The 27,872-nt window shown below is 48.7% G+C and overlaps 1 protein-coding gene across 2 annotated transcripts in view; it reads right to left on the bottom strand.

Moving 5' to 3' along the window:
• The window catches only part of GALNT14 (polypeptide N-acetylgalactosaminyltransferase 14), a 205,479-nt gene that overhangs the window by 77,548 nt on the left and 100,059 nt on the right, over nt 1-27,872 (bottom strand). The gene's annotated exons all lie outside the window — the stretch shown is intronic.

The following is a 27,872-nucleotide window of genomic DNA, read 5'->3' as shown; positions in this document are numbered from 1 at the left end:
CCTGGCTGAAAAGTGCTGACACAGTAGCTGGTGCAGAACAGGTACCAAATGACTGTCATTCCCCCTATGCCACAGGAAGAGATGGGAAGTAGGCGATCCATCTATGATAGTGTGCGACCCACCAGATGGACGCCTGTGTGTTCGCTTCTTCCTCCAACCCAGGAATCTGTGATTATTTTTTTTAGGGTTTCTTTATTTATTTGAGAGAGAAAGAGTAGGCAGAGGGAAGGGGCAGAGGGAGAGGGAGATAGAGGGAATCCCAAGCAGACTCCGTGCTGAGTGCAGAGCCTGATGGAGTGCATCTGAGTGCAGATGGAACGGGGTTCCATCTTTGAGATCATGACCTGAGCCACAATCAAGAGTCGGACACTTAACTGACTGAGCCACCCAGGTGCCCCTAAATCTGCTATTATTTTTCCAAAGCATCAATGCGGGAACAAGTAATACCCTCACTGTACCTGGACATGGCACTTTAGAATGTATAAGGTAGCTTCTGGATTCACGATCTTGTTTCATCCTCCCCAGACTCTGTGCCAAGCTGGGAAGACACGTTCTCACAGAAGTTATGTGCTTGTCTGCACAGGTGGGCCAGTGGCAGAGCCCAAAGGAGAGCTCAGTCTCCCAGGCCCTCCAGGGCATTCACACAGCAGAGAAGGTGAGGCCACTGACAAGGCAGGAGGGGGTGGCTCCTGCCCAGAGCCAGGCTGCCTCATCACTCCGCCCACACCAGCTCAGCACCCAAGCAGAGACTCTCCGCACAGCCAGAGGAGGCTGTGGGCTTCAGAGCCTCCCCACGCTGGACGCTTCCCTCAGTGGCCACTGCCCAGTGAATGGATGCTGACATTTTCACCCCCAGGGAGAGCCACTCAGACCTTTCAAGTTCATCAAAGCACAAAGAACTCTGTATCTCTGGGAAGAACCTATTGACCAGGCTCTGCCCTGGAAGGTGAGGACTGGGGCTCCGGGGCTGGCAATATCCCCAAGGATGAGATGCTCACTCATGTGCTACTGACTCTAGTCACTGTGCAAGTATGAAAAGCTGCCTGAGTACCGCCCATCCCATCGCTGACCAGGATGCCCTCTGTACGTGGGGAACCTGACAGGAAGGCCCAGGGCAGGCCCTACAGATGGCAGGGCAGGTGCTCTACCCACAGGGGGCAGCTGCCAGTGTGCAGTTAGATCACGCACCACTTGATCTAATCTGGTAATTGATCTCTCTCTCTCTCTGTTATCTCCCTTTGAAACAGCATTCTCCTGCTAATAGCACAAAATGAAGCTTTGGAAACCAGTGATTTTTATCCAATAATTGATTTTATTAATGTCCTGGAATACTGCTGCTACACAGGGGGTGTGGTGTGAGATCCCTGCGTGTGCTGTGCAATGTCACAGCCTGACACCTGTCACCCATACTTGGAATATCACCACAGGGTGACCCTGACATCTCACTGTCCAGGGAAGGGCCATACGGCCCTGTATCATCTCCCTCTGGCTCATTCCCAATTAGATTCATTGCAATCCTCTAAATCAGTGGTGACCCCTAGAGCACTCTGGTGCTATGGAGGGGAGATGCAAAGATCGAAGGCCCCAGGCCTCGAGGAGGCTGCAAAGTTGCAGAGAGGCATGCACGAACACATCTCTAACACCTATACCAGAGGAATGAGGGAAGTGGGGAAGGCTTCCCGGAAGGAGTGTCAAATGAGTTCGTGCTTGAATGATGAACACAGTTTGCTTTGCTTAGGAATGAAATGAGAGGAGTATACACGTGTAGTGAAAAACCCAGACAAAAGGCAGGAAGACCTGGAGGAGGGAGAATGTGTTCAGGGCATAGCTAGCTCAGGAATGGGGAGGCCAGAGTGTGGACTGCAAAGAGCACATGAGTGAAAGAAAACTCTGGAACACGGCTGGGTCTATATGAAACAGGTCAGGTGGAGGTGGTCTCTGGCCACATGTGCACAACAAAGTGGAAGGAAGAGACTGCCACAAGGAGCCCAGCTGGAAGGTGACCTGTAATCGAACCTGGTGGGAAGGGAGACCTAAACCCACCTCAAGACTGTGCCCCCTCCACACAGGAGGGCCCCCACCACCCGTGGCCCCCAAGCAAGATCTCACTTGACTCTCTGACCAGAATTTTTTTTTTTAAGATTTTATTTATTTATTCATGAGAGACACACACACACACAGAGGCATAGACAAAGGGAAAAGCAGGTTCCCTGCAGGGAGCTCGATATGGGACTCAATCCCAGGACCCCACCACCATCATCCTGAGTGAAAGGCAGATGCTCAACCGCAGAGCCACCCAGGTGTCCCATCTCTGACCAGAATTTGCTCAATCTAGAGCACGTGTGTTTCCAACCCTAAGTACGATGCCACGCACAGAAAACAAAGACCATCTTTTCCATGGAATATATCTGATTAAGTCAGCCAAACCTGGGCACTAAATATTGAAATAGTTTGGCACCAAAAATGAACGCTTAGAAGCACATCTAAGTGGTTTCATTTCTTTCCTCCCACCATGCTTTTGGGAGATACCCTGAGTCCCCTTTCCTCTGACCTTCCCTGGCCTGTTCCTCTCATTCCACTTTCAGGCTCTTTAGCTCTAATACTATTAGAGCTGATTATGTGACTCTCTATGATTTCAATGTGTTTGGCTCCCTGTCTTCTTTCTCCAGCTACTAGCTCTCTCATTGCCCTAGGTCTCTTCTTCCCTGACCTACAACCTGCCCCATTAGAATGAGAAAGTCTCTATCCCACGAGGAGGCTTCTATCCTATTCTGAACTGTGCTTATCCTTAATAAAACTTCTCAAACTTACCCTGTGATAAAAGAAGTAACACGTCGGGGGTACCTATCATGTGTCATAAACATCTGCATCTATCTAATCCTCACAATCACAGATGCTAATTTTACCAATCCCATTTTACAAGTGGGGAAACCAAGGCATAGAGAGAGTAAGTGCCTTGCTCAATGTCACACAGGTACTATGTGCTCGACGTAGGATTTAAACCCATGGAGTCTGGCTCCAGCTCCCATGCTCCCGACCATTGGATGACACTGTCTTCCCAGAGCCTTCCTGCTATTTCCTTGGGTCATCTTCAAAGACTATCTACATGTTTCCCATCATTTTTCTCAGCCAACTTCTTTCTCGGGATCTTCTTCCCTCAGAGGATCTCTGTGCCCCCTTCACTATCACCCCACCAGCCCATGACTCTCCTTTCTGGGTACCCAGTCTCCCCCCAGCCAGGGTAGGAAGGGTGCAAGTCCAGAGGCAGATTCCTGCAGGAAGGCTGGAATACACCAGGTTAACACACAGGAGATCAGAATTGAAAGCAATGATACAACTTATTAAAGATGATAGAATTCATCCATCCATCCAATACTTGAAATCCCAGCAAAACATTCTAGTGTCCAGTGGGATGTCCCTCCTGGGTCCATCCAGGCACACAGAGGTCCCAAGGAGCCCACTCCAAGCTTCAAAGGCCTGCAACTTCTAGAAATTTCCTTCTAATATTGAAGCAGAACCTGTTGCCTGTCAGAAGCAAATGTAAATCCTATTTAGAGAAAAGCATCTCCAACTCAGATCTCCAGGATTCCTACAAAGCTCACCAAAAGGTGAAATCACAATAAAAAATGCCTGCCCTATGACCCAGCAATTGCACTGCTGGGGATTTACCCCAAAGATACAGATGCAATGAAACGCCGGGACACCTGCACCCCGATGTTTATAGCAGCAATCGCCACAATAGCCAAACTGTGGAAGGAGCCTCGGTGTCCATCGAAAGATGAATGGATAAAGAAGATGTGGTCTATGTATATAATGGAATATTACTCAGCCATTAGGAACGACAAATACCCACCATTTGCTTCAACGTGGATGGAACTGGAGGGTATTATGCCGAGTGAAGTAAGTCAATCGGAGAAGGACAAACATTATATGTTCTCATTCATTTGGGGAATATAAATAATAGTGAAAGGGAATATAAGGGAAGGGAGAAGAAATGTGTGGGAAATATCAGAAAGGGAGACAGAACATAAAGACTCCTAACTCTGGGAAACGAACTAGGGGTGGTGGAAGGGGAGGAGGGCGGGGGGTGGGGGTGACTGGGTGACGGGCACTGAGGGGGGCACTTGACGGGATGAGCACTGGGTGTTCTGTATGTTGGTAAATTGAACACCAATAAAAAATAAATTTATTAAAAGAAATAAAATAAAATGTAAAAAAAATATATATATATATCAGAAGTGCCCAGGTGCCTCAGTCGGGTAAGCGTCCAACCCTTGGTTTCAACTCAGGTCTGATATCAGGGTCATGAGATTGAGCCCTGCGTCAGGTTCTGTACTCAGCACAGAGTCTGTTTATGCTTCTCTCTCCCGTTCCCTCTGGTTCTCCCCCACTGCGTGCTCTCTCTAAAATAAGTAAAATAAATCTTAAAAAAAAAAAAAATCAGACACATGGGAGTGACAGTTAGTGGAAACTACAAACAACAGATTTAGATCTTCCAGAGACTTCAGAGGCAGGAATTACAGATACAAAATAAAGCATAACCGTAGATAAAACAGTTAAAACAGGAAATAAAAAATTAGCAAAGAACAAAAGTTCACTGAAAAAGAACTGAGTATAACTTTTAGAAATGAAAAAGTATAATAAGGATTGAAGGTCAGTATCAAACAGGCCAAACAGAAAAGCTTATTATTACCTCCAAAGCTTTTTCACTACAATGCTGCATTTGTATTACCCCTGTGACGTAGGCAAGCCAGCTGTGTTGTTCCCATTTCACACATGAGAACACTGAGAGTTAAGGAAACAACAGGAGCCTGCTTCAGACCACAAAGATCAAAAGTTCGCTATGGAGACTAACTCAGGACTTTTGGCTTCAAAGCTTGTGTTCCTTCAACATCACTGAATGTTTCATTCATCCAGGGCCACTTTTTAGCCCCTTGTTGGGCAGTCATAAAAATGGAGAAGTATCTGCTCACCCAATGACATTACTATTATTCTAATGTCTGCCCAGCTGGGAACTGATCTTATTTTTCCAAGGGCCAGTCCAGGGAGTGAAGAGGACGGCACAATCTCTATGTAAGTCCTGCCCAGGATGAAAGGTCTGGAAAAGGAAGGACCCTGAGAATGGATTCCCTCCACCCCTGGCCCCCTCTGCCCCAGCGTGCAAGACAAACTCCAACAAAGAAGGAAGGGCCAGCCAGCTCACTTGGGCTCATAGCAAAGGAAAGAGCTGGAAAATCCTTTTCCCTCATCTAGGGACAGCACATCAATTATGGATTATTAGATAAGATCTTCATTTTAATATTTCCACCATGTATTATCACCTCTTCCTCTCACTGGAATTCTGTCTTGGGAGTTATTTAACTGATGTGCAGAAATCTAAATTTAATTTATTATGATCTAACTCACTTTAGAAGCCAAATTACCCTGCACTGGAGAAGGATCAAGTCAATATCCCACTTGGCTTTCTATTTATCTTCTGCAGGGTTTTCTCTCCTTCTCTTCAGTATTCATTTTATCTCGGGTGCTGGTAATAAATTTAAATTTTCCTCAGAATTAGGCAATTGCTCCTTTAATGCTGTAGTTTAATGGTTAGTATTAATTATACGAAAGTCACTCCTTAAAGAATGTAGAGGATGGAATGGACATATAATGGAGGAGGAAAGGGCTATTTCTTGGGCCAAATGAGGTAGCATGTCATCAGCAGGGATGAGTTTATTCTTCTATTCTAGCTCCTTCCATTTCTTCCCTACTTTTCACCCCCTATCCCACCCTAGAGCCAGGCACCTACAAAATGGGTCTGCTGGGAGCTGCTTGCTGCGGCTTCTCTGAGCCCCGGGAAAGTCTGCCAGCTTGGAGGCCAAGCCTAAAACCCTAACACTGGCTTTTCTCCAGTCCTCCAGTCAATCTCACTGAGGCTCTGACAGCAAGAGCCTCCACTGCCCAGCTCTCCCCTCCCTGCCACTGCCCCAAACAGACACACACCACCTTGTATCCCAACAACACATCACACAAATACAGCTTTGGGAGAGGCTTTGAGCTTTCTGGAAGAGGAGAAGTTCTGATCATTATTCTAATTGCCTAAAAACCCCAACTGTGAAATATAATATGATTAATAGAATGGACAGAAGCCCAGCTTTTGTTTCTGGAATAGAAAAGAAGAAACACACACAATTTGGACCTTATATGAAGATTAATTTGCTTACTAATTAGCATGACAGGGAGGTACCGGGGAAGTTTTTAAGTCTGCGTGAGAATGGGGAAGAGGGCCCGGCTCCCCCGCAGGTGCCAGGGTGCCTGAGCACTAATGCCGATGTGTCTGCTCCCTTCCTACTCAAAGTCCTACAAATTCCTAAGTTCACTAAATTCACTAAAGACGAAACCCAGAGCCCCCCCCTTTAGTTGGAGTGGCATCTCAAATTGCTACAGCTGGCATAAAGAACACCCCCTGATTGCTGGTAGGCATGAGGACGGTGAGAGCTAGCTCTACCCACAGCATTCATTTCTGCATCCTCTTGTGTTCAAAGACTGGAGCAGGAAGCCAACTGCTCGAACACCAGAAGCCTCGTCCCTCCCAGGTCTGGAATCCAGGGAGCAAGAGATTGGGGAGGGCAGGGAGCCAGGTACCCCTACGGGGCTCAGGAGAAAGAGGATTTGGTGGACCACATGGTGACACAGGCAGATGCATTTGCCCCCAACCAGGAGGCGGATGCTGGAAAGAGAACATGCTCTAAGGGATGGAATCGGTGCCCAAGAGAGACGAAGCAGAGAATCTGTACTTCGGAAGAGAACAGTCAGAAGTGGGCTCAGGAGGGGAAGCCTCCAGCTGGACAGAGCAGGACGCTGCAACAGCCCATCTCTGGTGTGGACAGTGAGCCACCCTGCGTGAGCGGTCACCTCCTCAGACTGGGGGTGCACCTGCAAGGGATTGCTGCAGACATCTTTCAACTGGGCCACAGTGGCCTCTGGCAGGACTGAGAGGGGGCCTCAAGGTTAGGGTCTTGCCCCACGCCTCACAGGAAGCGACTTCGAGAAGGAAAGAATAAAGCACTAAAAACAAGATTTGCATTTCTCAGAGACAGAAGAAATCTCTCCCCCAAAGTCAGACTCCTCCTCCCTCCTTGCCTGCGCAGAGCTGGGAAGTATCTTTAGGGATCATCAGAAAGCAATTTTGCCTCAAGGAATAGGTATGGAGCCAAGCAACTGTCCAGGGGCACTACTGAACCCAGGTATCTAGCAGGGGTCACAACTGGACATGCCTTTAGGGTCACTGAGAACAGAAATGCCAGTAAGTATCATTTAAGTATCGCACAACACCTGCCTACTACTTACCACTCTTTAGATCTCCCCTTTGGGTGAGGCAAAATATGCCCACAGGCCTGCATTTGGCCTGAAGGCCACCAAACTGTGACCCTGGGGGCAGTAGGGGAATAAAAGGAGAATGGTAAAGAAAGATAAAGGAGGAAGGCTGATGGGAAGGGAACAGTGCTCACACCGCAAGTTCCATTTTTGTGACTTTTCTCCTTCAGGGAGCCCCTTATCCATTTCAGCCTGATTTCACTGGAAATCAGTAGAATTTCAGCAGAATTACAGCTGCCAGAGTGTTTGCGTGTGAGAAGGTGGAGATGGGCAGAGAGGGGGGAGCACTGCACCAGGGATGACCCTGTAATCCTTCTCCAAGTTTCCTTTGATGTCGTGAAGAGAACGCAAGTCAGGAAAAGCTGGGTCCGAGCCTCGGTCTACTTCATGTGCCCTTTCAACTACTTGTGGTCAGTTTTTTCCCTTCGTCTCAAGGGCAGTACTAATCTTTACCCCACATCACTTTACAGGCCCACATTAGATCTCAGAAATGAGACACAGCCTGAAAAATTTCTTGGCAAAACATAATGCATATGTAACGTATTATTATGGTCAACACTGCTACAGTCACTATTATTTCTTTTGGGGACTGAATGCTAATGGAGAGAAAAGGCAATTTACAGCCAGCCAATTTATGTTTAGCTTCTTCCTTCCTGTGGCAGAAATGCGGTCTCTGACAGCATCCACAGGTGACTGTTTGCATCACCTGACTGTCTGCTGTGATAAAAGCACAGGTCATTACTAACCAGATGTGTCCTGGGACCCTCAGCAGGGCGGACCTACGCAAAAGTTCATATCTCAAACATGGGTTTGAGCTCAGGGCCGTGCAAATGATACGATGTAAAACTATCTTACGTGTAATAGCTCCGTGCACTATAGAATTTTTAGCCCTCTACCCGCTACCCACTAAATACCAGTAGCACAAACGCAAGCACCACTCATCTCTCTAGTCATAAAAATTAAAAATACATCCAAACATTGACAGTGTTCCCTGGAAAGCATTGAGAACCATGGATATAGATGATTCCAACCCACTATCTCTTCTAAAACCCTATCAGGACACACGTACAGCCTCCAAATTATGATACAGCAAAAATTCTGAGTTAATAAAATGATTCATTGCGAAAATTAAAAAAAAAAAAGCATAATAGCTAAGGGTTACTTCTAGCTTAGGGTGGTATAAATTGAGCTTTGCAGGGCCTCTGAGCTAAGTCCCTTTGTACAGCGTGGAGGTGGGAACACAGGCCAGCACAGAAGCTGTGCCGGTGATTCTGGGGAGAGACCTGAGGAATCTCAGGGGTGAGGTCAGAAGCCTGACCCTGCTTGAGACTTCAGGTTTCCCATCAGCCAAGGAACCTGGACGTCAGGACTCCCTGCTTGAGGTGGACCCCTCTCTTCCACTGAACACATGAGCCCAGAGCGTGATCCTGGAGACCCGGGGATCGAGTCCCATGTCGGGCTCCCTACATGGAGCCTGCTTCTCCTTCTGCCTGTGTCTCTCTCTCTGTCTCTCTCTCCCTCTCTGTGTCTCTCATGAATAAATAAATAAAATCCTTAAAAAAAATAAAAATAAAAATGTTACTCATCACATCTTCAGGACAAGACAGAAGTAGGTGCTATGACGAACCCTATGTTACTGAAGGGAAACTGAGGATTGAGAGTCTAAAGGGATTTAGCCAAGTAAGTGGAAGTGCTGGGATTAAACCCAAACAGGTAGGCTCTGCTGGGTCCTTAGGCAGGACCCGCAGTGGCAGGGGGTCACGGGCAGAGGGGCCCCTGTGCCAGCACCTGCCTAGAGCAGGATGAGGAAGAAGGGAGGCAATACGGCCAGATGCAGTCATACACCTTCTACTACATTACCTGGAAACACCTTTCCTAATCCACACACTAAACTAGATTCTGGCTAGAAAAGAAGTTTCAGACTCAAGTGTCCCCTAAGCCCTGTCATTCACTCCCCGAAGGTGACATTAGCAAGCAGCCTTAAGCTCTCAGCTGAGAATTTGTTCCCTTCCTTTCCACACCTCCGAGGTGGAGGCCAGATCTCCCCAGATACCGTGTGCAGCGCAGGCCGGAGCTTAGCGCGTTCTCTATCTTCTCTGTAAATAAGGTGACATCCAGATACCCTCCAGCTCCCTGAAAACTAGGTCAGCTGCTGAATATGTAGGTGTGGGTTGGAGTGAATGACTTTGAAATGACTTTATCTGGCAGGACCCCATGGGGGCCGCTGGCTGGCTCTTTTTATGTCAAAAGCAGACCCAGAGTACCCGGACGGCTTGCCTGCTGAATCCGGGTGAGGGTGGGAGGCCTGCCTCGGCCAAGGGCAAATTTAGCACTGTAGGTGGCACAGCGAGTGATAATGGCAGTGGGCTGAAAAACAGAGAGAGATCCTCCAGAGCCTGTCCTACACACTGGCCATCTTTATGACACAGTGGGAATGTGGTCCATACCATGTCACGCAACTATTAAAAGGGGCTTAGGATGCACTTGCTCATAAACAAGACCCCCATTTCCCTCACTTTAGGAAACACCAATAATTGCTCCCCCAAATGACGTGCTGGTCACCAACCTTTCTTGCCCATTCATCAGAGTGCTTGTGGCATGATCCCTTCTGCAGGTGAGTTGTGAACTGTGAGGGGGTGGGAAGTACCAGAAGCGCTATTTAAAATACCGCCTACACACCAACTCAACTTCTTTTATCCACGGTGGCCTCCTCTTCGCTTTTTCAGAATTAGGCATACTCTCGCTTTAATCACATCCGGGACCTCTATGGGAATCCAGATTTGCAATTCAGATACATTGGAAGAGATTAATTACTTGCCAGAGCTGTTTTGGTTTATGTTTTACTTTATAAGAGCACTCATTCACTTTATTTTATAAGAGCACTCATATATAAAATTCCTTTAAGTAATCCATTTTCTTCATGCATTAAAATCAGATTCTGGTGACAAAGAAAATTCAGTATCTGAGATTTCCCAGAGCGCTCTTCTGGGAAACGAAGTTAAAACTATCAAGGCTCTCTTGGCCTGTGCCTCTCTGCTCAGCCCACCTGCTTCTCCTGGACTCACAGCAGCAGGGATCCAGAGCCCCCTGGCCCACAGTCCCCAAGCAGGACACTTGTCTAACTCATAACTTGTGTTATGTTGTGAGCATGTGACCACTACATCTCTGGTTCCAGCTCTGCTTCCTAAGATGGCGAAGAAAGGTCACAGCCAAGGCATTAAGCCACCTTTCAGACTTTTCAGCACCATCTTCTTTCTTCAACTTTCCAAGGGCCAGCCAGCCTCTGTCTGGGGGCCCGTCCATCAGGACCTTAGCTCTACATAGGTGTAGCTTCCTCTTGCCTGATTCACTCAGTGGCTCAGCGATGGGCTCCCCTGGTCTCGATGTCTTGGGCCCCATCAAAAAGCTTCTTCCAGCACATTAGACATCAAGGATTTCCAGGCAGCAGAGACGACAGACAGACTGTACCTTCTGGTGTGCCTCTGAAAGGAGGGCTGGGAAAAGAGGCAGACGAGTGGGGGTGGCGGGAGGGCGCGGTGTGTAGAGAAAGTAGGTCATTAGTGGTAAAGACTGCAATTTTCAAGTGGTTGTTAATGCTTTGTTTATATGGATTTCTCCAAATGTGACATTTTAATGGCATCATAATTGTGTGATTACAGTGCAGTCGACACTGCTAGGGGAGGAAAGGCGACAGGGACTCTGGCGACCTGCTGGGGGAGGCGGCTCCCTGCATGGGCAGCCAAGGGGACTGGCTCAGTCCCGACCAGGCCAGGATGCCTGCCGAGCATGAGAAGTGGCTCCCCAGAGGGCCTGCGGCTCCACAGGGCCATGGGTTTCCAGGAAACTTGCACCCAGCCTAGACCCTCGGATAGAATCAATGCCCAGGGCTGCAGGAGCGAGAGAGGGTAGTTACACATGTCCCCCCGCACCCTCTGCTCCCCCAACCACCAAGGCCCACCCATAAGAGCTGCCCTTCTTCCTTCACTCTGCGCATGTGTGTGCTCATCCATTAACTCATTATTTCTTGAGTTTCTGTCACCTGAGGGAAAGGGCCAATAGATATTCAGAAACAGACAAAATTCAGTAAGAAGGAGAGTGGCAAGGAAAGGGATCCACAGTGACTGGGTGCCTACCAGCCAATGTCTGCTGGCTTCTAGGAGCACCCCCCTCTCTCAGGCTCCTCCTCACGCTCTGGCCTCGTCTCCATCTCCTTTGCTGGCTTCCTCTCCTCCCTGGCTTTGAAATGTTGGCATTCTCAGGGGCTGCATCCTGATTCCTCTTCTCGTCTCCTTACCTGCTTACCACTGGTGACCTCTATTCCTGTGCCTCCACCCCCTCTCACAGGTGGCTAACTCCCCACCTAGCTTTCCGGCCTGGATCTCCTTGCTGAGCTCCACCTCTACACTGAGCAGAGGCCTACCTGACATGCTCACTTGGGTGTCTCACCCCGAGTAGGTTCCAGATGGAATGCTTGACCTTCCCGTCCCAACTAGCATCCCCTCCTAACTTTCCCGCGTGAAGGAATTGGGTAAGTGACTCACAGAGGAATCTGACAGTCTTTCTTTCTGATGTTTCTCTCTCACCTTTGCCTTTAGCCTGAACCCCTCGCCCCACATATCTAACCCATCACCATGTCCTAAAACATGTCTCCATCCATCCCCCTGCCCTCCCCTATCTCTACAGCTGTGCCCCATCACCACTAATGGCAATTAGCCCCACTCTGCACTTGTACTCTTGGCCCCAACCACCCATTTTCCAGAATCATCTTTTGAAAGTCACACCTGATCCTCTCTCTCCCATTCTAGATCCAAACCTCTCCAGTGGCTCCCCCTGCACTCAGAATAATGTCCCCTCTCCGCTCTGGCTCCCTCACCCCTGCCAACTCTCCAGTGTCATCCCATTCTCCTTTCCTCTTTGTTCATGATACTCCAGCCACGCTGACCTCTTCAGCTTCTAAATCAAGATCAGATCTTTCCTGTCTGTTTATAGGCCGAGTTCTCTCTTCCCTTCAAGATTCAAATATGACCGTATCTGGAGATAGCGCCTCTAAAGAAGTAACTAGGGTTAAATAACGTCATCTGGTGGGGAGCGCAGGGTGTAATCCATGGGACTGTATTTGGAGATAGGGCCTTCAAAGAGGTGGTTAGGTGAAATAGCCGTCAGAGTGAAGCCCTAATCCCTCACAATTGGTGTCCTTATAAAAAAAAGACAGAGATAGCAGGGGTGTTCTCACACAGAGAAAAGGCCATGAGAGGATACAGCAGGAAGGCAGTCATCTGCAAGCCAAGGAGAGAGGCCTCAAGAGAAAATGACACTGTAAACACTTTGACCTTGGACTCCAGGCTTCCAGAACTGCAAGAAAAGGAATTTCTGTTGTTTAAGCCCCTCCCACCCCCAGTGTGTGGTATTTTCTTATGGCAGCCCTAGCAAACAGGCCTCCATGCCTGTTGGGCTCTCTCCCTGGAACAGTCTTCATCTGACTCACTTCTACTCTGCCATCAGCCTCAAACATAGTGTTGCTTCTTTAAAGAGGCCTTCCATGGACGTCAGGTTGAATCAGTCTGTCCTTGTATATATACATTTTTAATTCATGAGAGACACACAGAGTGAGGCAGAAACACAGGCAGAGGGAGAAGTGGGCTCCCCATGGGGAGCCCGATGCGGGACTCGGTCCCAGGACTCCAGGATCATGACCTGAGCCGAAGACAGATGTTCAACCATTTAGCTACCCAAGTGTCCCTCTCCTTATATTCTCCTAGAACTTTGTACCTCTCCTTCAAAGCATCTGGACACCCCAGCCTGCACCAGCTAACTCTTAAGTATTTTATTTCCTGTCTGCCTCTCTGACCAGGCCTTGGCAGTCCTGAAAGCCAGAGCCATGTCTTCTCACTCACCCTTGCAAACTGTGCAGGTGATACCCTGTGTGGGTAGCTCCTAGCCCATGGTAGATTCTCCAATATTTGTTGAATAAATGACTCTATGGACATGAATTATCTCATTGAGAGCCCCAGGATTGGGATACTATGATTCCTATGTCAGACACAAGCAGAGGCTAGAGGAAGAGAAGGAGATATGCCCAAAGGTAGCCAGCAAGGAAGGAGCAGGACTGGTTGGGGAATCAGGGTCATCTGCCTACAAAAAAGGCCAGAGAAGGGAAGGCCACCTGGGGCCAGGCCTGTCAGAATGCTTTGGGAAGCATGCAAGTCCCAGCTTGGACCTGTAGGGATGGGCCAGGCTGATAGGAGTCTCATACAGAGGGAGCCAGGGGAAATGGGAAGAGTATATGCCCAGCAGGGCTGGGTTTGCCATCTTTCTCCCCCAGTTTCTATCTCTGAGACCTTGGGCAAGTGATTTGACCTTTCCTTGGCAATGGAGAACATCACAGCTGCCCACTCTGTGAAACCATGATGCTGGTTTATGAACTAATGGAATACTATAAAATATTAAGTGCTGCACTGTGCATACACCAGGCACTCAATAAATAGCAGCCCCATGTTTATTTGTTAGTAAAGTGAAGAAAACACTCAGTGTCTGCAGGGCAGGAAGTGATGTCACCAAGGAGGCAATGAGGAATGTCCTAGAGGGAGCCAGGAGATCTGGCTTTTTAGATCTGCCTCCGCCACCACATCTTGGGTCCTTGGGGAAGTCACTTCTGCTCTCTGGGTCTCTGGCTCGTTCCCCCACCCATCAAATGTAGGGCTGAGAGAGAGAGAGGGTATTCTTAACTATTCTGATGAGGCACGGCCCCCTTTGCAGTGTGATGGAAGCCATGGCCCTCCTCCCCAGAACAACATCCTTGTATTCACAGATGCAAACCTCTGCTTCCAGTATCTAAGAGCCAGTGCTACCCAGAGCCCCAGAAGGCACCTGGCTGACAAGTCCAGTGTAGAAACGTGGGTGCCTCCCTGAAAAGATGAGCTCACATGGCCTGAAGGAGAAGAAATCAATGATGCCCTTCTGCCTCCCTTCCTAGCTACCCTTTCGGGGGCAGAAGCCAGTTTCCCAGCTCTGCCAGCCTCTGCCCATTTCATGCTGAGCACAGTAATGAGGCCTGCTGTGCAGAGGGACCCCATAATTGGTCCCTTTCCTGTGCTATGCCGTAAAAAGACAGCAACTTTGAGATAGATTATCCAGATGTACAGCCCCCAGCCCCGGCTGCCATCTGGGCAGCCCTGGAAAACCTCTCCAGAGGTCCATGAGACAGCCCAAGAGAGAAAGCGGGGTGTCTTCCAGCTGTTGCCCAGAAGCTGAGGGTATTTGAAACGGTGCAGGATAAGGAGGGGGGGATGTCAGCCAGGTTCAGGAACTCTTCTACTCCTTGCTGCTTCAGTTTCGAGTAAGAAATATATTTCCTTGGCCTCTTTGCAGAGCTGACCAAAGATGTGCTCTGGGGATATAAGTCTTTAGATCTGCATTTAATTTTCCACTCTGCTGCTGAAATGACTGCTAAAATACAACTGAGTCCCATCCCTTCCCACGGGCTGCAAGTCCTTCCCTGAACTTCAGCTGCATTGAGCTGCATTGGTTGATCCTGGTCCCTCCACTCTAGTATCCTTACTGGTATCTTTATCCTTAAACTGCCACCACCTGTAATAGAAGAAAGTTGAAAATTATGACCCAGCATCTAAAAATGTCCCCTTCAGTTCATAGCACTTACTATAATTATCTGCTTATTAGGCCTTCCTGTCCAAACTGCACATGCCCTAGAGGTAGGAGAGTGGTTTTTTTCTGTGGATTCTGGTATCTCATAGAGGTGGCGTGCCTTATTGGAGATGGCTCACAGCCCTAGACCAGCTCTGCCTCTCCATCCTCCCCCGGCCAACATGCTCAGACTGCAGGAAGTGGAACGCAGAACTCCCAGCCCTCAAACTACGCCTTGTGGGGGGAAGTGGACAGGCTCAGACATGCTAAGAAAGAGGTCAAGAACTGCCCTGCCTTGGGGCGCCTGGGTGGCTCAGTGGTTGAACGTCTGCCTTCGGCTCAGGTCGTGATTCCAGGGTTCTGGGATCAAGTCCCACATCAGGCTCCCCACAGGGAACCAGGGAACCTGCTTCTGTCTCAGTCTCCATAAAATCTTTAAAAATAAAAAATAAAAATAAAACTGCCCTGCCCTAAATTGGGGTCAGGAGGTCAGGCAAGATGAAGATCAACTGAATGGCCATAATGCAGTCACGTTGCTGGGAAGGAGAAAACAAAAACAAAGAAAGGGAGCAGAGCATGAAAAAAAATAATAATAATAATAAACCACCAACAACATATACCCCCCCACACACACACACACCAGAAACCCCAGTGTGAAAGAAAGCATGATCTAAGGAACAAAAATAAATTACTCGAAAATGCTTCGGGTTCTAGAACAATCTAAGAACGTGAATTCACTAAAACAAGAGCCAAAAGATTAGATAATAAAACAAAGACATGATACGAAGGGTTATACTGTTGAAAACCACAACACACTTTTGCAGAACCAACAAAAAGAAATGTCGAAATTCCAAGAAGCAGAGCAGACACAGCAGAGAATCTAATTATATCAACTAAAGGGTCTCGGTTCTGGTCTGCCACCTGCTAGCAGCAGGTCCCCGGGTGACCGGCTGTGATGGCACAGGAGAAAGGCTTCCATGATGAAAGCCACCGGAGCAGAAAAAAGCCATGTAGAAACAGCAAAGGTGAGCCAACATCAGAAAGCTGGTGGACATGAAGCAGAGACATAGGTAGAACACACAAAAGGCATTCATCTTTTTCTTAAATGACACTCCTGAAATGAATCAAGAATTGGACGTGTGCAACAAAAGAGCGGGCCACGTTCCATGGAACACTGATACAGGACAATGGGCGCAGCGATCTTTCCTGGCTTAGGTATTGAACTCGGAAAATCAAGACAGAAGTCAGCAAGCATCCGGGCCGACCTAATAAGTCACCTACAAAAGGGAAAACACTGGCTGACCTCAGACTTGCTCAGAGCAACACTCACCGTTGGAGGACAATGAATGGATGCCACAGAGGCTAAGGCCACATGTGACCTGAGAGCATCTTACCCCGTGAGGGTGTTGTTCAGGGGTGAAGGCGAGAGGCTGACGTTCTCACCATCAGAGAACTCCGGGATGACAGTGCACCTAAGCTGTTTGGAAGAATCTGCTAGATGATTGCTGCCGGCCAGTGAAAGGATGGTTCAAAACGAAAAGTCTGGGAATGAAGTAGAAGAACCAGTAGAGCACCGAATCTATTTAATTATGAAAACAAACCCAAAAAACTATGGGAATGGTCACTAAACTTACCATTTATGTATCTGGAGTAAGCTACTTAACCTACTTGAGCCTCATCACCTGTAACGCAGGAGAATCGTGCCCATCTTCTAGGGTTTAAGGATTAAATGAAAACACCCCTGCAAAAAGCAGTGCCTTGCACATAACATTTCACTAAGAGGTGAAGGTAAAGATGGTAAAGAAAGGTAAACATTTCACAAAGATGAGGGTAAAAACAAGAATGGAAGTAAGGACCCCAACTCCCCCCACCAGGAAAAAGGCAAAAGGATCCACCGTTCGGGTCTAGAGAGCTCAGGGGATATCTGGGCTCTCATGAAGGTCACTGTCCCAATGCTACAAGTCAGAGCAGAGAGAAGCGTTCCCCAGGGAGGGTGTGGGGCTCCCAAATTCCAACCCTGCATAGAGCAACCCCTCTCCTCAGGACAGAGGTTGAGAAGCTCAAGACTAAATGGGAAGTAAGACTTTACCTCCTACGAGGAGCTGGGGGCCTGGAGGGAGTCTCCATCTGACCAGCCCTGAGGAATGGGGCACCATGGGGAACACAGCACACACAGGTCAGGAGGCCGAGTTCTAGATCTGGCACTGGTTTCCTCTGGACCCACCTGCTCCTCTTCACAAATCAGGGTCTATTTCCTTATCAGGGAAATATGGGGATGGGGTCACTGGTCTCCCAAGTTCTCTGGGTCTACCACATGCCTAGAGTGCAGAGTTTGTGTTTTTTTAAAAACATTTTATCTACCTATTTATTTATTTTTAAAAGATCTTATTTATTTGAGAGACAGAAAAAAAACACAAGCAGGGGGAGGGGCAGAGGGAGAGGGAGAAGCAGACTCTCTTCTGAGCAGAGAGCCCAACATGGGGCTCCATCCTAGGACCCCAGGATCATGACCTGAGCCAAAGGCAGATGCTTAACTGACTGGGCCACCCAGGTGCCCTGATTTTATTTATTTATTTGAGAGAGGGAGAGAAAGAGAGAAAGAGAGAATGAGTTATGGGGGTAGGGAGAAGCACTCTCTTCTGAGCAGGGAGCCTGATATGGGGGTCGATCCCAGACACCCCAAGAGTGCAGAGTTCAGAGGTGACTGCATCCCTAGCATGAAGTCTTTGGACCACAATTAATTCAACAAGCAAATGAAGGAAAGAGGGAGAAAAGCAAGAGAAACAGGAGATTGAGTGTAAATTAGCAAGTGAACGAGTAAGAAAAGAACTCAGGAAGCAAAGCCTGGGCAGGGTGGAAGGGTATTCCCTGCCAATGAAAGCAGAGAGGTAGCTGCCTCCCCCTGCATGGGGTGTCCCAAATTCCACTCTCAACAGGAGCACTGTAGAAAGAAGTCAACACCACCTATGAAAGAGCCCATAGGGCAGCCCAGGTGGCTCAGCGGTTTAACGTTCCCCTTCAGCCCAGGATGTGATCCTAGAGACCTCCCTGCATGGAGCCTGCTTCTCCCTCTGCCTGTGTCTATGCCTCTTCCTCTGTGTCTCTCATGAATAAATTTTTAAAAAGAGTCCATAAAACAGCATAAAAACTGCATCCAAAAAAAAAAAAAAAAAGCTGCATCCATCTATCTTAAAAGAGGTGGGCTAAAGTTTGAAAAGAAACAGGATTTTTGCACAGTTTCAAAGTACATTTCACCAAGACTTTCCTTAACTATAAAGGGAACAAATGACAATTTTAAATGGAGAAATCTGGCAGGCATCACCTTAGCCAAGCGGTTGAGGTGAATACCACAGTAATAAGACATCAATATTGCAAATCCCCCCCCAAATGATGTGCTCAGGAGGGCTCAGCATCACCTCCACGGCCTTCTTGCCAAAAGCACATAAGCTCAATCTAATCAGGAGAAAACAGCAGACAAACCCAATTGAGAGACATTGTACAAAATAACTGACTAGCACTCTGCGAAGTTATCAAGGTCATGAAAGACAAGGAAAGACAGAGAAACTGTCACAGATGGAAAGAGACCAAGGAGATAGAACAATCGAATGCAACGTGGGACCTGGAATTGGGTCCCAGAAGAGACAAAGTGCATTAGTGGAAACACTGGTGAAGTTTGAAACCGTAGTTTCGTTAATAGCAGGTCCGTTGCCGAGGGTTGCCTCGCAAGGCAAAAGATGCCAGTAGAGGCAGCTCACGGGGAGTCCGACCCATCATCGGGAATTCTCCATAACACTGTCTGGTACCAGGGGACCCATCTTATGTCAGACAGGGGGAAAAGTAGTAGGTACAAGAGTATAGATCCACCAGTCCTAAAACACACTATGCCACCCAGAATCTGCCAGCCCGGTGGCATGTTGCTACGATAGCAGCCTAGTGATAATGCCCCGAGAGTGCAGCATCCCTCTGGGAGCTGCCATGCGCTGGTGGCCAGGATATGGTGCTTGACAGCAGGGGAGATTCATGGGCCTGAGTACCAGGGAGTAAATGTAGGAGTGGACCTATTCACTACTCCCACATTCAGGGAGTCTGTGCTTTTTTTCCTCCTGGGCCCCACAGAGGGGACACTTCTACCTCTTGGACCCACCTACTAGGACAGAGTCCCCTTAGACCTGAAGCTATGGCTGCCACTGCTTTAGTTTTGACTCTTCGTACCAGTAGAGCAGCAGGCCCAGAAGACCGCTAACAGAAGGATGACTGAGGTGTAGGGAGGAGGTGGGCCCACTGTGTAATGGAGGCGGGAGGCATATGCTTGGCATTCAGGGGACTCCCTGGAGCATGTCTTGGCTCAATCACGACTGGATAATAAGCAGGTACTGCAAGTCCTGATTGCCAGAGGTACAGTAAGCAGGGCACTGGGGAGGAGAGTCTGGATCACCTTGCCTGGCAGGCCACCTAGACAGGCCCTCGGGGCAGGTTGGGTTGGGGGGTGGTGATCCAGGATGGCTGGTGAGGATCGGGTCCAGCCCTGGGAACAACTGTAGCATCGGGAGCCACGTTTTGTTCTGCTAGCCCTCCCCTCACAGGTTTCCCTAGAAACCACCCAACCGGAATGAATCCCAGAGACTCCTGGATGGTGTATGGATTGTACCCCAGGGAATGGTGGACTGTGGTGGGTGCCACTGGGGCCCCTCCCAGATCCCATTCACTGTACCGGTCCCCCCATCCCCCAGCAGCTGAGAGCACTGGCTGCCAGACTTCCTCAGAGAACTGCCTTCTGCTGAGCAGGACCTGCCTCTCCTGGAGCTTACATCCCCAGCTCCAGGGAGCAGCCAGTGCCAAGGCGGAGCTGACTTTGCTCTGGGGCTCCCCAGGGGGCCAGGCCAAAGCTAGCTTCCAAGGCCTCAGCCTTGCATGGCAAGGCCAATTACCCTTCCTCCGCCCTACCACTTCCCTCATGCCCCTGCTCCTCGGAGTGCTCTCACTCACATCACTTTGACGAGGCTCTGCATTGTGGATCCTGACCCAAGACACGGGTAATACCTGTCTCATTTAGAATAGTGCCTGGCATGCAGTAAATGCTCCCTGGACATCAGCCATCGGCACTGGAAAGTGCCAGGCTCCGGGCTAGGAGCACTATGTGCATTATGCTCTGACCCCTCCTAGCAACCAGGCAAGCAAGTAACTTGATGACCACTTCCTGGATGAGCAAAGACTCAAAGCTAACCATGGCAGGCATTTCGTTTGAACCCCAAACTGTCTGGCCCCATGGTCATCCTGCTAATGGCACTTCCAATTGATATCTCAACATATCAATTCTGGCTCCACATTTTCAGTGAGTTCCTAAAATTCTAGGTCCCTCCATCCCCATGCCCTGAGCCCTGGGACCTCCAGAGCTGGACCTCACTCTCCCATGGTCCACAGGGCCTGCTAGGAGTAACACCGGACCCTCAGCCTCCTGCACCTCCCTTCCCCACCTGCCGCCAGCATTTCTGACAGGCCCAGCAATACGGATTCTCCGGACTCCCGGACAGCCTCAACCACACGTGAAGTTACTGGGGTAACATCCATAACACACTCTCCATTCTTATAAATATTCAAATTTCCTCCTGAGAAGACACAAGATTTTTGTTTCTACCTGCAGGGGACCCAGGTTCTTGATGAAGCAAAGGCTCAAAGATCAGAATCCTGATGAGTGAGTCAGAGGTGAGCGTAAGGGATGTGGGACCAATAACCTGTTCGTGGCACCTGCTGTGGAGGCCCGTTCTGCAAGGAGAGGATCCTGCTCAGGCTCTGTTCCGGTGACCCCACAGCCACGGAGATCCCACCTGCCTTGGGAAGACGCTGAGGCCTCCCCCTCCCACCAGGACTATGCCAGCGCTGCTGTACCGGGTGGGTGACAGAATGGTTGAGAAAGAGGGCACTTGATGAAATTAAAAAGCAACCAATTTAAAAGAGATTAAGCAGGGCAAAGGGGATTTAATGATCAGCTCTTGCCACTGTGAACTAGCTGAACCCGCTGGCATAGAGACTAATGGTTTAATATGTTGTTAAACAACGGTGAGCCGTCTGGGTGAGTGATAAGGGCAGCTGTAGTTACAGCGACAAGGGTGAGGTTACCCTGCCTGCGGCCCTGGGCCCCGGGGGGGCGGCACGACTCTGGATGCCCATGGGCGGGGAGCAGTGGCCTCAGGAGCATGGCCAGGGTGTGGGGTGCGGGTGGCCCGGCAGCCCCAGGGGACACTCTGCTGATGGAGGGGCCGCCTGTCTCTGGCACCGGGGAAGGACAGAGGGATAGGAGAGGCGGAGACTGCCAGGCCTCCCTTCAGCTGACGCTCTGGGTCAACACAAGACCGTGTGGCCTGAATTCAGAAAGGGACCCAGGCTGAGAATCCGTTGGCTTATTTTGAGTGGCTTTGATTTTCATGGTAAAGAACCCTTCCTCCAGGACCTGCGGTGCCCAGCATCTGACGCCTGACACACTCCCCAGCCTAACACACGCCACTAGCTCCCATCGTTGCCGTCATTTGTGAGGGCCCGGGTCACTTGTCATTCGCTCATATAATGACCGCTCATGGGGACTCTGCCCCGTAGGTCTGGGCTAGGCCAGAGGCTGCAGGGTTCCTCACACGACCACACAGCCCAGTCCAGTGTCGGGAGCCTGCAGTCAGCAACACATCATGACAGTCACGATTGGGTGGGTCCAGGGGATGCAAGGGTTCCTTGCCTCCGTGGCTACTGCTCTCTGTCCAGGAGCGCGCACCCCAGCCTGGAGCCCAGACCGACCGTGGTGACAATGGCAGCCTGGGGCAGAGGAAAGAGTGCTGGAGTCCTGGCCCGTCTCTGCCCCGGCTTCCTGTGTGACTCCACGAATCCTGAGCTTGTGATCTCCGTTCCCTCCTCCTCGGTAAAACAGAAAGCATGACACCTGACCCGCCTAGGGCACAGGGTCACTATGGGAATGACGTCGAAGGACGCGTGGAAAGGTACCTTGGCAACCGAGCAGTACACAGGACACTCTGCGCCAGAACTGCAGTACGGCGCTGGGCTGGCGCAGGGAGCGGAGGTGCTCAGGCAGTCCACCCCACGAGCAGCATCGCTGCGGAACGGACGAGCGAAACGGCCAGGGACCCAGGAACACGCGTGCCACAGGGATGTGTCTTGCTACTACCACACAGCAAAGCAGTGCTGGGTCATTACCGCCGACGTGAAGACAGACTCAATCTGCAGACCTGTGCATTTCATTTGTGTGTGTTAAAAGGGGACTAAACCTAAAGTAGAAGCTGAGTTTTCTGTCTCCCTTCTGTCTAAAACCTGGCTACCGGTTTTAATACCTCCATGTGATCAGTTACACTGCAGGGAACAGAGGGGTTTAGAAAGAAGCAGGGGGCCACCAGAAGCCCCTGCTCTCCTTGGCTTGGAGACCATCAGAACACCCCTCTGGGCAGCACAAGGCTGGAGGCTGGACCATTCCCACCTGTGCCTGGACTTCAAGGTGACCTTGGCATCATATGAGGATGGGTTCATCTACACATTGCAGGCAGTGCGGCCTCTGGTGAATTCTCCACTCCTCGCCTTGGGTCTAGGACTAGCCCTCCGGAGATGCATTTCAGCCCCCGCTGGGGAGGGGAAGTGTGCTCCCAGCAGGACCAGCCTACATTCTCTGTCTTGTCCTACTCTGCCTCTTGGCTCCCAAACATCATACAGCTTATAGTGCTCATCTGGGACAAGGCAGCCCCACCTGCTGATCCAGAATTCATCCCTGCTCTGGGTGAGCCAGTCTCTGCCACTCTAAAGAGTGCATGGTGTGCAGGAGAAACAGGCTTTCCAGCAGCCTGAGTGTTTCTGAAAAGCCAATTACATGCTTATTACTCCTCTCCAGGAATGAAACCCACGTCCCACATGGCTGGCCCCTTCCCCAGCACACACTTGCTTATCTCAGCCGCACGGTCCCTCCTGCCAGCCACTGCTGTCAGAAATGTATAGCCGGGCTCTTAATCACCTGCCAATGGGCCTGGAGGGAAGGCAGGAGCATGAATGCCCGTCCCGGAGCCAAGAGAGATTCATGCGAGAGCTAGAAAAACATGCAGGCATGGCACAGATGAGCTGGTGTGCAGGCGAGGGAGGAACAACTCCAGGGGTCGTATGAAGCGGTGGCCACAAAAGGGCATCAAGGTGAGGGGCAGCTTTGGAGGAGGTCAGACGTCCTCTCCCTTACACCTGTGGGCCAAATCCAGCCTGCCACCTGCTCCGATAAATAAAGTTTTATGGAGACACAGCCACATCCACTCGTTAACACGCTGTCCATGGCTTTCTCACTACAACAGCAGAGCTGAGACCATATGGCCGGCAAAGCCTAAAATATTTACTACCAAGCCCTTTAGAGAAAAAGTCTGCCAACCCCTGGTGTAGTTGAAAAGGCACGGGAGCCTGAGCCTGGAAGTGGAAGACTTGAGATAAAATGTGTGCTCTGTCCTGCTCTGGCTATGTGCACTTGGGAGCTTTCTGCACTCCTCTGCAAATCAGTAGCTGATTTTCTCATCCATCAAATGGGGATATAGTATCTACTTTACAGGGTTGTTGCCACAATTAGTAAAAATTGGATAGGCTGTGTGTACAGTGAAGGCCTTAAGAGCAGGTGCGTCAGCAAGTAAGTAGGTGTTCTCGCCCTCTGGTTCTTGGAGACTGGGGTATCTTCAGAGACCCTGCATGTGTTTTGCAAATATGTGTATAAGCGTGAGGTGTGGGTTAGAAAGGGAAGGGGAGGAGGGATGAAGGGAGAGCTGTTCTTTGTCACCGACTTGATTTTACCAAGTGAAATACTGATACAGCTGGCAAATCAAAGTCTGCTTTCTTTTATAATGTGGACATTGCCAGGTCCAAAATATGGCCACTGAGCCCCCAGGGGTCCCCTCAGTGGGGGATGATGGGATGCTGGGCCCCAGCCCTCTCATACTACCTGGCTTGGGGTCATGGATGCTGAAATGGACAGAGGTTCCCTGTGGCTTTTCTAATGGCAGAGTTCTAGGTAAGCTTATGGGAGCTGACCTCTTCCTCCCACTCCTCTGCCACCGGTGGCCCTGCTATGCAGCTGTCCACTTAGCAGAGAGGTCAATAATGATGCTAAGTGCTCTAGAGAGCCCTAGCAAAGGGCACAGATGGTCAAGAGGGACCACTTCTGAAAGGGGACTTGTGGATGCTATGGCAGAGGCACATTTGTGTCAGGCTTTGAAGAACAGGATAATTTCAACAGATTGAGATGTGGGAGACAGTTTTCTAAGGGTCTGGCCAAACTATGGAGGGAAAACAAAAAAAGACATGATTGAAGGAATGGTAAAATTCTAAACCTTGCCTGGAAAAGGTTCTGGTGGCTGAAAAATAATGTTAGTGAGGTAGAGTATGGGAGGCCTTAGCTACCAAGTATACTATTTAGATCTCATCCCCTCTTGCTTCCTCAAGGAATTCTTTCCTATAATTTTTGTCTTACATCATCACATTTCCCCTCTCTGTTGGATCATTTGTATCAATCAGCACACAAACCTAGAACAGTATTTCCCATCTTTCAAAGATCTTTCTTGTGCTATCAACAAAACAAAAGGCAGCCTACTGAATGGGAAAAGATACTTGCAAATGATATAAGGGCTAATATCCAAAGTATGTAATGAACTTCTATAACTCAACACCCAAAAAAAAGGGACCAAATAATCTGGTTAAAAACGGGCAGGGGGCCTGAATAGATGTTTTTCCAAAGACATACTGATGGCCAACAGACATATGGAAAGATGCTCAACATCACACTAATCATCAGGAAAATGCAAATCAAAACTATAAGGAGGTATCACCTCACACCTGTCAGAATGGCTAGTATCAAAAAGACAAGAAATTACATATGTTAGTAAGGATGTGGAGAAAAGGGAACCCCTGCGCACTCCTGGTGGGAACATAAATTTGTGCAACCATTGTGGACAACAGTAAGGAGGTTCCTCAAAAAATTAAAAATAGAAATGCCATATGATCTAGTAATTGCACTACTGGGTATTTACCCAGAGAAAATGGAAACACTAATTTGAAAAGGCCTATGCACCCCAATGTTTATTGCAGCATATTTACAATGGCCAAGATATGAAAGCAACCCAAGTGTCCATCAATAGATGAATGGATAAAGAAGATATGGGGTGTGTGTGTGTGTGTGTGTGTGTGTGTGAGAGAGAGAGAGAGAGAGAGAGAGAGAGAGAGAGATACATGATGGAATATTACTCAGACATTAAAAAAATAGTATCTTGCCAACAACATGGATGGACTCAGAGGGTGTAATGCTAAGTGAAATAAGTCAGACAAAGAAAGACAAATACCATGATTTCACTTATACGTGGAATCTAAAAAAACAAAACAAATGAAAAAATGGAAACAGACTCATAAATACAGAGAACAAACTAATAGTTGCCAGAGGGGCGGTGGTTGGGAAGATGGACGAAAGAGGTGAAGGGGATTAAGAGGTACAAACTCCCAGTTATAAAATAAATAAGTCATGGGGAGATGAAAAGTACAGCATTGGAAATAATAGTTCATAATATTGTAATATGTTGTGCAGTGACAGATGGTGATTACACTTACTGTGATGAGCATTACATAATGTATAGAACTGAACTGCCGTGTTGTACATCTGAAGCTAATATAATGTTGTATGTCAACTGCACTTAAGTAATAAAATTATTTTTAAAAACCCTCCTTTGACCCCAAATCCCTCTCCAACAAATACCCCCCCTTTCTTGGCTTGTCTTTATAGAAAGAGTCCTGCCTTCATTGTCTCTTCCTCTTCTCTGCTGAGCTCCAGCCCATCAGGCTCTTTCCCCATGTCTCCACTGAAATGGCCTTTATGGAGGTCATCCATGATTTATGAATGATCCTTATGGAGGTCATCCATGATTTATGAATGATCCTTATGGAGATCATCCATGATTTATGAATGATCCTTATGGAGGTCATCCATGATTTATGAATGATCCTTATGGAGATCATCCATGATTTATGAATGATCCTTATGGAGATCATCCATGATTTATGAATGATCCTTATGGAGGTCATCCATGATTTATGAATGATTCTTATGGAGGTCATCCATGATTTATGAATGGCCCTTATGAAGGTCATCCATGACTTCCACATGGTTAAAGTCAATCCATAATTCTCAGTTCTCTCATGCTTGACCCAGCAGCATCATTGCATGGTAGTTCCAGCCCTCCCACTGGGGTGCTCTTCTACTTTGCCTTGGGACACTGCTCTGTTCTGGGTTCCCTCCCACCTCTCTGGCCACCCCTTTTCAGTCTCCTCCCTGCTAAATGCCAAAGCACCCTGCCATCTTCTCCACTGTATCCACACACACTCCTTTCATGATCTCATCTAGCATCAAGGATTTCACCATAAAGATGACTCCTACATTTTTATCTTTACCTCCAACTTCTCTCCCTTTTCATGTCCAACTGCTTACACAGCACCTCCACTGGAAGGTCTAAAATATTTCCTGACATAAGTCCCCAACACAGGTCTTGATTTCCTCTCCAAACCTGCTCCTTTGAGCTTTCTCCACTTGGTAAGAGGCAAATTCATTCATCTCGCTTCTGCAGCCTTCAACATAAATCCTATCCTCCTCCGTCTCACTCTTCACTTCCTTTCTGTCATAAACTTGCAATATAACCCATGTGATTATGGTGATTCCATCACTACCTCTGTGCCCATGCTCACTTGAGCCTCTCACTTGAATTCTAACTGGTCTCCCCTGTTTCTTCCCTTTCTCCTCGGAGGGTATCCTCCACACAGCAACCAAAAGAGTCATCCATTAAGCACATGAGTCAGATTACATTGCACTTCTGCCCAAAACTTTCTCCTGGCTGCACATCTCACTCAGGAATAAAGTCCTTACAGTGGTCCAAAGATCCCTGTGTTCTTTCCTCTCTTCTTATTCACTCTACTCCAATCATACTGGGCTCCTCACTGTTCCTTTCTGGTGTCCATCAAGCTCCCACCTCAGGATCCTTCCACCTGCTGTTCCTTCCAGTTGGAATGCATTTCCCTCAGGTATCTGCCCAGCTCACTCCCTTCTGTCCAGATCTTACCTCACCTCTTTAGAGGTCTCATCTAGACCACCCTTCCCCTTATTCTTTTCTGTTTTTCTACATATTCATTCATACAGATTATGTATCCCTTTGCTTTCCATCTTCTCTCACTAGAATGTGAGCCCCATGAGGGCAGGAGCTTCATTGGGTATCCCAGGCACCCAGTCCAGAGTCTGGTACATTATTCTATCAATAAACATTTTCTGAGTAAGCACCAAGCCCAAAAATATGGATTTTATTTGGAGAAGCAGTGGGGAGCCACTGAAAACCTCTGAGGAGAGTGATCCCACACAGAAGGTTCTGGGACCATCTTCCCGGCAGTGATGACAGGCTCCTAGAGCAGTACAGGAGTTCCTAGACTGGAAGTCAAAATACATAACATGTGGCTCAGCTATGCCACAGACACTCCATGTGCAGCAGGCCAGACACTTCATCCATTTGGGGCAACTTTTAAAAATTGCATGATAATAATAAAATTAATAGTGTTGAAGTACTTAGGCTAAATACATTTAATCCTTCTCACAACTCACTATCATACCTATTGCAAAGGTGAAAAAACTGAGGCAGATTTATTATAATGCTAAGAAGCTGACAAGCCTAGATCCCCACACAGGAAGTCTGATTCCAGAGCTGGCGTCCCTCCCCACCTTATTCTGCTACTCTGTGAGAGGGGCTGGCATCAGGATCTGCAGGGAGCCCTCCCATCACTAACATTCTACAATAGGAGACAGAGATGGGAGATTTTAAGGAACTGGCTCCAGCAAG

This window comes from Canis lupus, chromosome 12 (assembly GCF_048164855.1).
Source record: "Canis lupus baileyi chromosome 12, mCanLup2.hap1, whole genome shotgun sequence".
Lineage (NCBI taxonomy): Eukaryota > Metazoa > Chordata > Mammalia > Carnivora > Canidae > Canis > Canis lupus.
This window is presented reverse-complemented; position numbering and strand designations above follow the sequence as displayed.